This window comes from Cetorhinus maximus, chromosome 5 (genome assembly GCF_964194155.1).
Source record: "Cetorhinus maximus chromosome 5, sCetMax3.hap1.1, whole genome shotgun sequence".
In the NCBI taxonomy this organism is placed as follows: domain Eukaryota; kingdom Metazoa; phylum Chordata; class Chondrichthyes; order Lamniformes; family Cetorhinidae; genus Cetorhinus; species Cetorhinus maximus.
The window spans coordinates 44,583,413-44,595,819 of NC_135883.1; positions in this window are offsets into that span (position 1 = coordinate 44,583,413).

A 12,407-nucleotide genomic window follows, 5' to 3' on the forward strand; every position below is an offset into this window, starting at 1 on the left:
GCCTTAGAAAACTTGTTGCAGATGCAAGTATCTTGCCACAGAGGCTCTCATTTTCTTATTTTCCGCAGTTCACACGATTTTCTCAAAATCCCACAGCAGAATTGTACGTATTGCTTAAAATGCAAACACTTTTATTTCTATATGTTATTCCACCCCTACTGTTTTTTTCATAATCTTTTGCCTCAGTTACTTATCAAAGACACATTCCTCTGCCTTACTTGCCAAAAGTGGATCTATACTGTTTTCTACAGCTGTTGTTGCTGTGGTCCTTTATCACGGTGGACTCTGCTCACCTAAAGCCTACAGTCATCTGTACAATTAACATGGTTTGTGTTGAGCTGGACACATCCAGGGTTAGCATCCAAATTTGAAAATTGGGTTAAGTTTTTGAAATCCCCCTCAGTGTGGGCTACATTACTATTTCAGCTTTACCATGCCCTATTATCATAGGATCCTACAACACAGAAGGAGGTCAATCGACCCATTGGCCCTGATTTTCACTCCCGAGTTGGGTAGCGTGAGTCAGGAAATCTCCAGGCTCACCAAACCCAGCTGGGAGAAAGTGCCCCGAATGGCAGGGTCTTTGTTCTGCTTGGGTGGGATGGAGTCAGGCCTGCCACCTCTGGATACAGATCGCAGGCAGCCACAGGGACTGTTTAGTGCTGAGGCAGGCTGTTTAAAAGGCCTGCCTCAGTTCTCTGGGACTTCATCTCAGCTGTTTTCTTAAACATTATGCCCTCTAGCCCTCAACCTTCACAACCCCACTCCCCATGTCCATATATGCAAACTCACACAAATCCATACCTCCCACCCACACCCTCTCATATCCTCCAAGCCAATTTATCCCCTTGCCCCTTACAGCCCCATGCTAACTCACACCAACCCAAGGCACCTACCCATGGTTCACTTTAAACCATAAGACATAGGAGCAGAAATTAGGCCATTTGGCCCATCGAGTCTGCTCTGCCATTCAATCATGGCTGATAAGTTTCTCAACCCCATTCTCCTGCCTTCTCCCTGTAACCTTTGATCCCCTTACCAATCAAGAACCTATCTATCTCGGTCTTAAATACACTCAATGACCTGGCCTCCACAGCCTTCTGTGGCAATAAATCCATAGATTCACCACTCTCTGGCTAAATAAGTTTCTCCTCATTTCTGTTCTAAAAGGTCTTCCCTTTACTCTGAGGCTGTGCCCTTGGGTCCTAGTCTCGCCTACTAATGGAAACATCTTCCCTACATCCACTCTATCCAGGTCTTTCAGTATTCTGTAAGTTTCAATCAGATCCCCCCTCATCCTTCTAAACTCCATCGAGTATGAACCCAGAGTCCTCAAACATTCCTCATATGTTAAGCCTTTCATTCCTGGGATCATTCTCGTGAACCTTTAGCCTCTATACCAACTGAGTGCCAACTCATGCCCCCTCCCACCATCCTTTGACTTACACACTCCATGCCAACTCAGCCAGTATCCACCATGAGCCGAAGCCATGCTGAGATGGCATGAAATGAAGTTCTAAATATCTATTACAGGCTTCACTATATTAAACAAAACTCTCATTCAAGAAAGTCCATTCAATATACTTAAATCCTCTCAAGTAAATACTTAATCCCTTATAAAACAAACAGTTGTGTTCATAATCCTACATCCTCTTTGAGCTATCAATCAAATTGTGAACTTACAACCCCCCATTGCGATAATAATAGGTTGTGGAAAGCAGCCAAGCATTAAAAATGCTAAAATGATAGCACCTATTGTCATGTCAATGAACAGCCATTGAAGCTGCTGGAACAGATTTCTTTTTCAATTCTCACAGTCACAGGGCAACCTTTATTTTATTTTTCAAAGGGATTGGAAATTTAAATAACTTGACAGCTTCAGTTTTTTTTCAAATTTCACAGACACGGGCAGGTGATTCTTTTTGATTTTTAACATCACAGCTTGACAGTTCGGCGGAACTTTCTGCCCTTCAAGAGCACTTATGATTACTCTAAAGGTTTGTAACTCCCACATTGCAGGATAAGAACTTGCTGCAGCGAAAATAGGGTCTGTTTGACCTCAGCACTGAGTTCAAATTGCCCTGCTGAGTTTGGCATTCCCACATGTGGTAGTCACGTCCCACCGCCTTTCCCCTCCCGGGGAAAATAGGATCTGTCAGAAATGGGGCTGGGGCTTCCAGGTCCTGGGTCCTGTCAGCCGTTTTGGAAAGTCCATTGTGTCTGGCCTTGCACTCTGAAAGAGCTCTACCAATTAGTTCCACCCCCTGCCCTTTGGTTATAGTCCTGCAAGTGTCGCCGTGTCAGGTATCAATCCAATTCCTTTTTAAAAATTACTATTGAAACGACGTTCACCATCCTTTCAGCTATGCTATGTAAAAACCATTCATCTCATTTCTTAATTATCTTAAATCTGCCAGTGCCAATAGTTTCTCCTTATCTACTCTATCAAAACCCCTCATTAATTTTGAACACATTTACTAAAATGTTCCCTCAACTTCCTCTCCTCTGAGGGAAAGATTTCTATCTTTTCTAGCTTCTCAACGTACTATAATCCCTCATCCGTGGTAATCCGGGGGCGGGGTGGGGGGGGGGGGGGGGGGGGGGGGCGGGGGGCTTCCTGACGAGAGTCCCGATCGAGGATGTAGCATCTAAAAAGCTCTCAGTAATAAAGTTTATCTGTTTCAAGTAGAAACCTGTCTGGCAAGTCAAATCATTACATTTGGTGACGAGGGTAAAATAGTTCCGACGCTGCACCTCGCCTTGTGAATGTGAGCACATCGAATCTCGAGAAAAAAGAAAAGACTAATCACCAGTCATACCACTCTTCGGCAGAATCTATCCTTCGACGCCACTATGGAAGATTGGAGCCAGCATGTAGACCGCCTTGGTTTTTATTTTGTGGCGAACAAAATTACCGCGGAGGAGAAGCAGAAAGCAATCCTTTTGAGTGTATGTGGTAGCAAGACATACAATCTCATCTGCAGCTTGACGGCCCCGAACACGCCCAATTCTAAGTCCTTTAACGAATTAGTGGCCCTTGTAAAAAAGCATTTCCAGCTGGAGTCATCCATAATAATGCAGCGGTTTAAGTTTAATTCCAGAGTTAGGGCCCCGGGAGAGTCCATCGCAACCTAAGTAGCAAAGCTGAAGCAGTTGACAGGACACTGCAACTTTGGGGTCACACTCAATGATTTGCTGCGAGACCGATTAGTTTGTGGGGTTAAGGACGATGCCATTCAGCGTCGTTTACTTGCCGAGGCCGACATCGACTTGAAGTGCGCCATGGAAACGTCCCTCACGATGGAAAGTGCTGTGAGAGACTCAAAGGCTTTGCAACACATACAATATGGCGCTGTTCCTAATGTGGGGCAGGAACCTATCGCCAGGCATGGCACAAAAACCAGAGACACAGCATCAAAGCGAGATCAATATCTGCTGTTCGAAACATGAAAAGGTCTAGTAGAAATACTTCAGCAGCGACTCTGAGGTTAATTTATTATAGATGTGGGGGTGACCACAGACACCTGCAGATTCAAGGAGGCAGAATGCCATTACTGCCATAAGAAAGGTTACGTAGTAAGGCAATGCAGGGCAAAGTCAAAACAGCCCATAAAGCAGCAAACCAACATGGTTTAAAGAATTAAAGAATACAGCAGAACCTGAACCTGCCGATACCGACATCTATTCCCTGTATAACATCACCACTGTAAAAACCGAACCTATCATTGTCACAATCCAAGTGAATGAGAAGCCACTAAATTATGGAGATAGATAATATGGGAGCCTCAACAACAATGGTGCTAGAGCACACATTTAAATACCTAAATGAAGGAGATGACTGAGTGCACTAAATCTGGAACGGACAACTGTTCGATTGAAGGCATACACTGGAGAACCTATTTAGGTAAAGGGCATTGCCACAGTACCTGTGTTCTATGGGCAACAGGCAGCCCAGCTTCCAGTGATCATAGGTGACCGGAGGAGGATCTAGTCTTCTGGGCCGAGGCTGGTTGCAGAAAATCAAGCTCAGCTGGTCTGAAATATTTCACCTGAAAATGGGAGGAATTCCTGGACTGCTGAGGAAACACGACTATATTTCGGGATGAATTAGGGAAGTTAAAAATATATGTGGATCCTCAGGTGACACCATATTTCTTTAAGGCAAGCCTGTTCCTTATGTATTGAAAAAGGTGGATGCAGAACTGTGCTGGTTAGAAAGCTGGGCATCATCCAACCTGTCCAATTCTCGGAATGGGCACCACCCATAGTTCCAGTGGTTAAGCCTGGCCAAACCATACCCATTTATGGGGACTATAAATTGACCATAAACAAGGCAGCCAAACTAGATAAGTACCCCATTCCAAGGATAGTTGACTTATGTGCAAAGCTAGCTGGAGGAAAACCCCATACAAAATTAGATATGAGCCATGCTTACTAACAGTTAGAGCCGGATAGCACATCCAGAGGATATGTGACTATCAACACACACAAGGGTCTTTATCAGTATACTTGCCTACCCTTTGGAGTATCATCTGCATGTGCAACCTTCCAAAGGACAATGAAGAAGAGTCTTTTGCAAGGACTACTTTGAGACGTAGTTTACCTAGGTGATGTTCTGATCACAGAGTCAACCGAGGCCGAACACTTGGCCAACCTGGAGGAGGTGCTAAGAAGATTTATGGAAGCCGACGTACGGTTAAAGAAAGAAAAATGTACATTTCAAGTGTCAGAAGTTACTAACCTGGGGCACATGGGTTTGCATCCAGTAGAAGAGAAAGCTCGGGCAATCAAAGATGCACCCTCACCATCCAACGTAACCAAACTCAAGTCCTTCCTGGGTATGACCAACTACTACAGCCACTTCTTGCCAAATTTATCAACTGTGTTGGCACCATTATACTTGTTGTTAAAAAAAGGGTCACCATTGGTCATGGAATTCACAACAGGAAGAAGCCTTTGTGAAAGTAAGGAAACTGTTGCATTTGTCATGTCTATTGGTACACTAAGACCCATTGAAAGAATTGGTATTAACATGTGATGCTTCTCCTTATGCTGTAGGAGCCATGCTATCACATAGAATGAAAGATGGATCAGAAAGGTCCATTGACTATGTCTTGAGGACCCTCTCCACAGCCAAGAAGGGTTACTCCCAACTAGAAAAGGAAGGTTTATTGGTGATATTCGGAGTGAAGGAATTCCGCCAGTACCTGAATGGATGACATTTCACCATCGTGTCGGACCATAAACCATTAACGGGTTTATTCAGTGAGGATAAAGCCATTCCGCCAATAGCTTCAGCAAGAATTCAAAGATAAAAGCAAAAAACTGCGGATGCTGGAAATCCAAAACAAAAACAAAAATACCTGGAAAAACTCAACAGGTCTGACAGCACCTGCGGAGAGGAACACAGTTAACGTTTCGAGTCCGTATGACTCTTCATCAGAACTAAGGAAAAATAGAAAAGAGGTGAAATATAAGCTGGTTGAAGGGGGGGGGGGACAGGTAGAGCTGGATAGAGGGCCAGTGATAGGTGGAGATAACCAAAAGATGTCATAGACAAAAGGACAAAGAGGTGCTGAAGCTGATAGTATTATCGAAGGAGTGTGATAATAAAGGTACAGATAGCCCTAGTGGGGGTGGGGTGGGGGGAAGGGATCGAAATAGGCTAAAATATAGCAAGTATTCAACGTTGGGCTTTGATATTATTTGCGTATGAGTATGCCTTTATGTACCGTCCTAGCTTACATATTGCAAATGTGGATGTACTCAGTCATCTCCCATTACCAAGAAGTTATACTCGTGTTGAAATTCTTGGATCCTTTGCCCCTGTGTGCGAAGTAAATTAGAAATTGGACAAACAGAGATCCAATTTTATCGAAAGTCAGAGACCTTGCTTTGCAAGGGTTGTCAAATTCGCCTGTATCTGAAGAGATGAGGCCATTCCATGCCCAAAAAACAGAATTAAGTTGTCAAGATGGAATCTTGTTGTGGGGATCAAGAGTTGTCAGCCCTTCGCAAGGAAGAGAACCACTCTTGACAGACCTTCACAGTGCGCATCCAGGCATATCAAAGATGAAAATGTTTGTGTGAAGCTATGTCTGGTGGCCAGGCATAGACAGAGACATTGAAAGTATGATCAAGCACTGTCTTTACCGTCAGCAACGACAGAAGTTGCCTGTTTCAGCTCCATTGCATCCATGGGAGTGGCCTGGTTGACCCTGGGTTAAACTACATATTGACTGTAGTCTGGCTTTAATGCATAGATAAGAATGAAAACAGGCAAGTGCAGTCACACCCAGCTGGAAGGCAATGGACATTGGAGGAGGCTGGTGTGATCAATGGTGTTAATTGCAGCAGGCAGGTTGAGCACGACAAGAAAGAATAGGTTATCATGGTCACAGTCACATGGGATGACATTTGAGACTTAGATAAGAGCCATTTTACTACTGTGGCAGGGGTGGAAAACTGATTGGAGGGAATCAAACAAAATTGTGGGGAAGATGGTGCATGGATTTCAGAGGTGACAACATGTTCAAGGATTTAAGAAACGCCAAGAGTCAGTAGTTCACAAGGGTTGAGGGGTCAAAAGTGAATTTTTGAGGGGAAGAATAACAACAAATTTGAAGAGGAGAGGGACAGCACCTGAGGCGAGGGAGTCTGTTACTAATGCCAACTAAATGGGAACCAGGGCATGTTATTGATTAGTCAGAAGGTAAAAACTCTATTGGTAAGCTGGTTAGAAACGTAAAGTCAGAGCATCATGGAACAGTTACAGCACAGGAGGAGGCCATTCAGCCTGTGGTGTCCGTGTCAGCTCTGTCAGAGCTACTCAGCTAATGCTACTCCCATGGTTTTTCCCTGTAGTTCTGCAATTTTTCTCTTTAGGAGTTTTCCAAACATCCTTCTGAAAGCCACAATTGAATCTGCCTCCATCACATTTGCAGACAAGGCATTCCAAATCCAAACCACTCACTGCATAAAACGCTTTTCCTCACGTCGCCAGTGCTTCTTTTACTGATCATCTTAAATTGGTGTCCTCTGGTTCAAGGTCCTTCTGCCAAAGGGAACCGTTTCTCTATATCTGCTTTGTCCAGACACCTTAAGATTTTGAACAACGTCTATCAAATCTCCTCTCAATCTTCTCTTCCTTAGAGAGAACAGTCCCAACTTCACCTAACTGTCCCCGCATAGAAATTCCTCATCCCTGGAACCGCCCTTGTAAATCTTCTCTGCAACCACTGTAATGCCTTCACATTCTTCCTAAAGTGTGGTGCCCAGAATTGAATCCAATACTCCAGTTCAGGTCGAACCAGAGTTTTATGAAGGTTCACCAGAACTTCCTTGCTTTTATGCTCTGTGCCTCTACTTATAAAGCGCAGGATGCCATATGCTTTGTTAACTGTTTTCTCAACCTGATATGCCAATGTCGACGATTTGTGCACTTATACACCCAGGTCTCTCTGTTCCTCCACCCCCTTTTGTACCCTTTATCTTATATTGTGTTTTCTCATTCTTCCTATCAAAATGTATCACTTCACATTTCTCTGTATTAAGTTTTATCTGCCACGTGTCCATCCATTCCACCAGCCTGTCCATGTCCTCTTGATCACTATCCTCCTCACAGTTCATAAATATTCCCAGGTTTTGCATCACCTGCAAGCTTTGAAATTAGACAGTCAGCCCATGAAATATGCAAACAACAAATGCTCAGGTGACACACTCGCAGAAACTGAATGAACAATTGAGTCTGTTACTGTTTGCAGAATAAGACTGAAGATAACCATTGGCAGAGGGTGCAGGCAAGATAGAGGTCACTTAAGCCGTGACCCAGGATTCCTTATGAGGAAGGGTCCCTGAAGGCCCTGCCTGTGATGGCAAAAGAGCGAGTGTATTTTTTTTTATTCGTTCATGGGATGTGGCCAAGACAGCATTTATTGCCCATCCCTAGTTGCCCTTGTTCAGAGGGCATTTAAGAATCAATCACATTACTGTGGGTCTGGAGTCACATGTAGGCCAGACCAGGTAAGGATGGCAGATTTCCTTCCCTAAAGGACATTAGTGAACCAGATGGGTTTTCACAACAATCAACAATGGTTTTGTAGTCATCATCAGACTTTGAATTCCAGTTTAATTGAGTTCAAATTTCACCATCTGCCAGGATGCGATTTGAACCCGGTTCCCCAGAGCATGACCCTGACTCTCTAGAACACTAGTCCAGTGACAATACCATTATTCCTCCACATCCAAAGGCAAGATTAGAAGATTCGCTCAAGCATATGAGTAGGATTACCCTTTTGCTTAATATCCTGTCATTTATTCACACATTTGCTCCCTCACACACAGCTGTGAGGTATAAAGTGTGACTTCAAACACAATCATGCCTTGAATTATACTCTGATGAGGCTCTTACTGCAAGCATTCTAAAATATGTTGATTCACTCCAGAAGTGAGGGGAACTCCAGAGGTGAGATGAGAGTGACTGCGCTTGACATCAAGGCGGTATTTGACCGAGTGTGGCATCAATCAACCCTAGCAAAACTGGAGTCAATTCGAATCAGGGGGAAAACTCTCCGGTGGTTGGAGTCATAAAGGAAGATGGTTGTGGTTGTTGGAGGTCAGTCATCTCAGCTCCAGGACATCACTGCAGGAGTTCCTCAGGATAGCGTCATAGGCCCAACCACCTTCAGCTGCTTCATCAATGAACTTCCTTCCATCATAAGGTCAGAAATGGGGATGTTCGCTGATGATTGCACAATGTTCAGCACCATTCGCAACTCCTCAGATACTGAAGCAGTCCATGTCCAAATGCAGCAAGACCTGGACAATATCCAGGCTAGGGCTGGCAAGTGGCAAGTAACCTTCATGCCACACAAGTAGCAAGCAATGACCATCTCCAACAAGAGGGAATCTAGCCATTGTCCCTTGACATTCAGTGGTATTATCATCCCTGAATGCACCACAATCAACATCCTGGGGGTTACCATTGACCAGAAACTGAACTGGACTAGCCATATAAATACTGCGGCTACAGAACAGATCAGAGGCTAGGAATCCTGTGGCAAGTAACTCACCTCCTGACTCCCCAAAGCCTGTACACAATCTACAAGGCACAGGTCAGGGGTGTGATGGAATCCTCTCCACTCGCCTGGATAAGTACAGCTCTGCAACACTCAAGAAGCTTGACACCATGCAGGACAAAGCAGCCCACTTGATTGGCACCACATCCACAAACATTCACTCCCTCCGCCACTGAAGCACAGCAGCAGCAGTGTGTACCATCTACAAGACGCACTGCAGGAACTCACCAAGGCTCCTTAGACAGCACCTTTCAAACCCACGAACGCTACCATCTAGAAGGACAAGGGCAGCAGGCACATGGAAACACCACTACCTGGAAGTTCACTCCAAGCCACTCATCACCCTGACTTGGAAATATATCACCGTTCCTTCACTGTCGCTGGGTCAAAATCCTGGAACTCCCTCCCTAACAGCACTGTGGGTGTACCTACACCACATCGACTGCAGCAGTTCAAGAAGGCAGCTCACCACTACCCTCTCAAGGGCAATTAGGGATGGGCAATAAATGCTGGCCTAGCCAGCGACACCCACATCCTATGAATGAATAAAAAAGAAACTTCTTTAGCAAGTCAAATGGCCAGCCTCAGCCAATTATTGGTTAGCTCTCAGGAGCGCTCAGGCAGAGTCTGAGATCGAAAATAAACTATTTGTTCCTGCGGTGAGAAGGCTAAGGTAGAAATTCGCAGAGATCCTATCACTGCTCAGAATTCTGCTTCCATGCAGATGGCAAGGGAGTGCCTAGCAGCATGGGGTGTACAAACAAGGCAATGCCACATCTAATGAATCCGACATCACTGTATGAGTGCCAGGAGATGTGCTGGAATTCAGACCATGCCTCAGGACATATGGATGATTCAGCTGCCTGGTCACTGCAACCAATAGCACAAGGACGGATGGAGCTACCAAACCCAATGAACTATCATTGAAACCCTACAGCCGTACAGCATACCTACTCCTCCACTAGGAAATCACTCAAGAGGTTATAGTTGGCTGAGGGTTACACATCGGCCACAAAGCACCAGAGATAAGAACAAAGGCTTTGATAAAACACATCAATACCATTCGCACATCATAGGAAATAGGGGAAATAAATTGATTGCTCTTGATTTGCACCAAACACCAAGGATTGCTTGATGGATTGTTTGGAATACATTTCCAACACAATGGATCGGCAGCAACAATTGCCGAAGAAGTACAGAGGACAGTGTCTCTGAATTTGTTTTGAGCCTACACATTATAGTATATATGTTGACAGGACAAGTCCAGAACGGCCACTCAGGCACTTTACTCAGGCTAATTTGTATTAGTGGCCAGTGCAGCAGCCTTCATGGCCTTTCAGAAACTACACCCTCATCATCATTGGCTGCCTCCTGTTCTGGCATTGTTTCATGTTTGGCTTCCTTGTGCAGTGAAGTTATGGAGGAAGCAGCAGAGGACAAAGACCAAAAGACATGGACTGTAGATTAATACATTGCCTCTGTCACACACACCTACGATATGTCCAAACATTTGCTACACTTCAAGATGCTAATTCATGCTCAATAATCATCCTAATGGTGGCATGGCCTTGAATTAGCATCTATGTTCTTTCCAAGGCTGTTACAATTGTGTCATTAGTCAGAGATAAAAGAATATAGCTTTTTTCTCCTGGTTGCTCCCTTCCTTCCAGTCTGTTTCCCTTTAAGTAAGTTGGGTACTGATGACTGCCCGGAAATCAAAGCGTTGTGACTGCTAGCTGGGTAGCAGGCATTGATTGGCATAGTATAGTGTTGGTGGATGGAGGCAATCCACTCATTGATGGAGCAAACACCTTTTCAGTTCATAGTCACTCAGTTATAGACAGGGGTCTGGATGACGATCATGAATGACCTGCTGCGCTTGGAGAAAAGCAGGGGGCTCAGTAGAATTGGAACAACCCATCAAGCAGTTGTGAATCATTGCAAAAGAAGATGCAGTGATGATTGACCCTCCAGGATAATGCATCCATCACCTCTTTAATAGACAACGGGTTGGCTGATACTAAACTGGCAAATTTCAATGTCAAATACAAAGGTCGAATTCCTCAATCTGAAATGCTGGAATGGAGCTACTGTTGCCGGCAACGTTTATTTGGAAAATCCAGGCTGTACTGCCTGGATTTCTTGTCCTTTAGAAATATCGACAGTTCACCTATGATTTCCCAATATGGGTTACTAATGAACAAGATTCCCTCTGGTATCACAAACATAGAGGAGTCCGTCCATTGGTCCATAGTTTCCACTAAGAAGCACCGATTTTTCCAGTACCATTCACCTCAAATTTCCCAAATCAGCACCATAGATCGAGAAATATCAGGAGCAAATTAGGTTCGGTCCAATTTCAGTTTCAGCATTTTATGTTGGTTTAAAGAACATTGCCAGATATTACCTCGACCCACAAAACTAGCCACACCCCAAATGGAGTTACTTACCTTTATGAGCTTCCATTAATTCTCCCCAGTGCCTTCAACCTGGCTTTTGAAATTATTTTTGGCACAATGATACTAACAGGCACAAATGAAATTCTTTTATATTAAAATTACGTATGGCGAAATTTTCCAGATACGCCTCCACCCGCCCCCCACACCCGCCCCGCCCCCACCACCCCTATCCCCTGTGGCGGGTGTAATGGCAGGTGGGAGGGCGGGGAGTGGTCAATGCAGTGGGAGCGGAAAAGTCGGTTTCCCGGTGGAGTGAAATGAAGGTGGGAATGTGCGCTCCCTCCTGTCATGGCAGATAGCCATTCCTGCGAGAGGACAGCGTGAAAACGTTTTGCATCCCGTTATGGGTTGCAGATGAAGGCCCGGCCAGAATCATCCCACCCCCCGCACCCAATCATCCATGTCACCAGCAAGTTTTCATGCCACTCCAGAACACCTCTGGACAAACGTGGTCTGAAAACGCAAGAAGACCTGGGGTAACTTGCAGAGATCGGAAAGGAAGATGGAGGCCTCTAGCAACCGGACACTGGAACACCACGTACAGCAGTGGGTCAGTCGAATATCTCTGCTGTGGATCTTCTACCTTCAGGACCCTCCAGGAGAAGGATCTTCAAACTTCAGGACTTTTCAGGAGAAGGGTCTTCTCTTTCAACAGTGGGTAAGTTGATGTCCGGGTGTCTTTTAAATATATGGTGGTGGGGTGCGAGTCATCCGGCCCGTCCTGCCACGCAAAACGCTGGGAAACTCCCAACTGGGTAATTAATTAGGCCAGTGTCACGTGTTACAGCGCAAATTCCCACTGGCCTCTGTGGCGGGAAACTCTCTCTGTTCCTGCCCCCACCACAGGACTTAGTTTCGGAATGGAAAATTC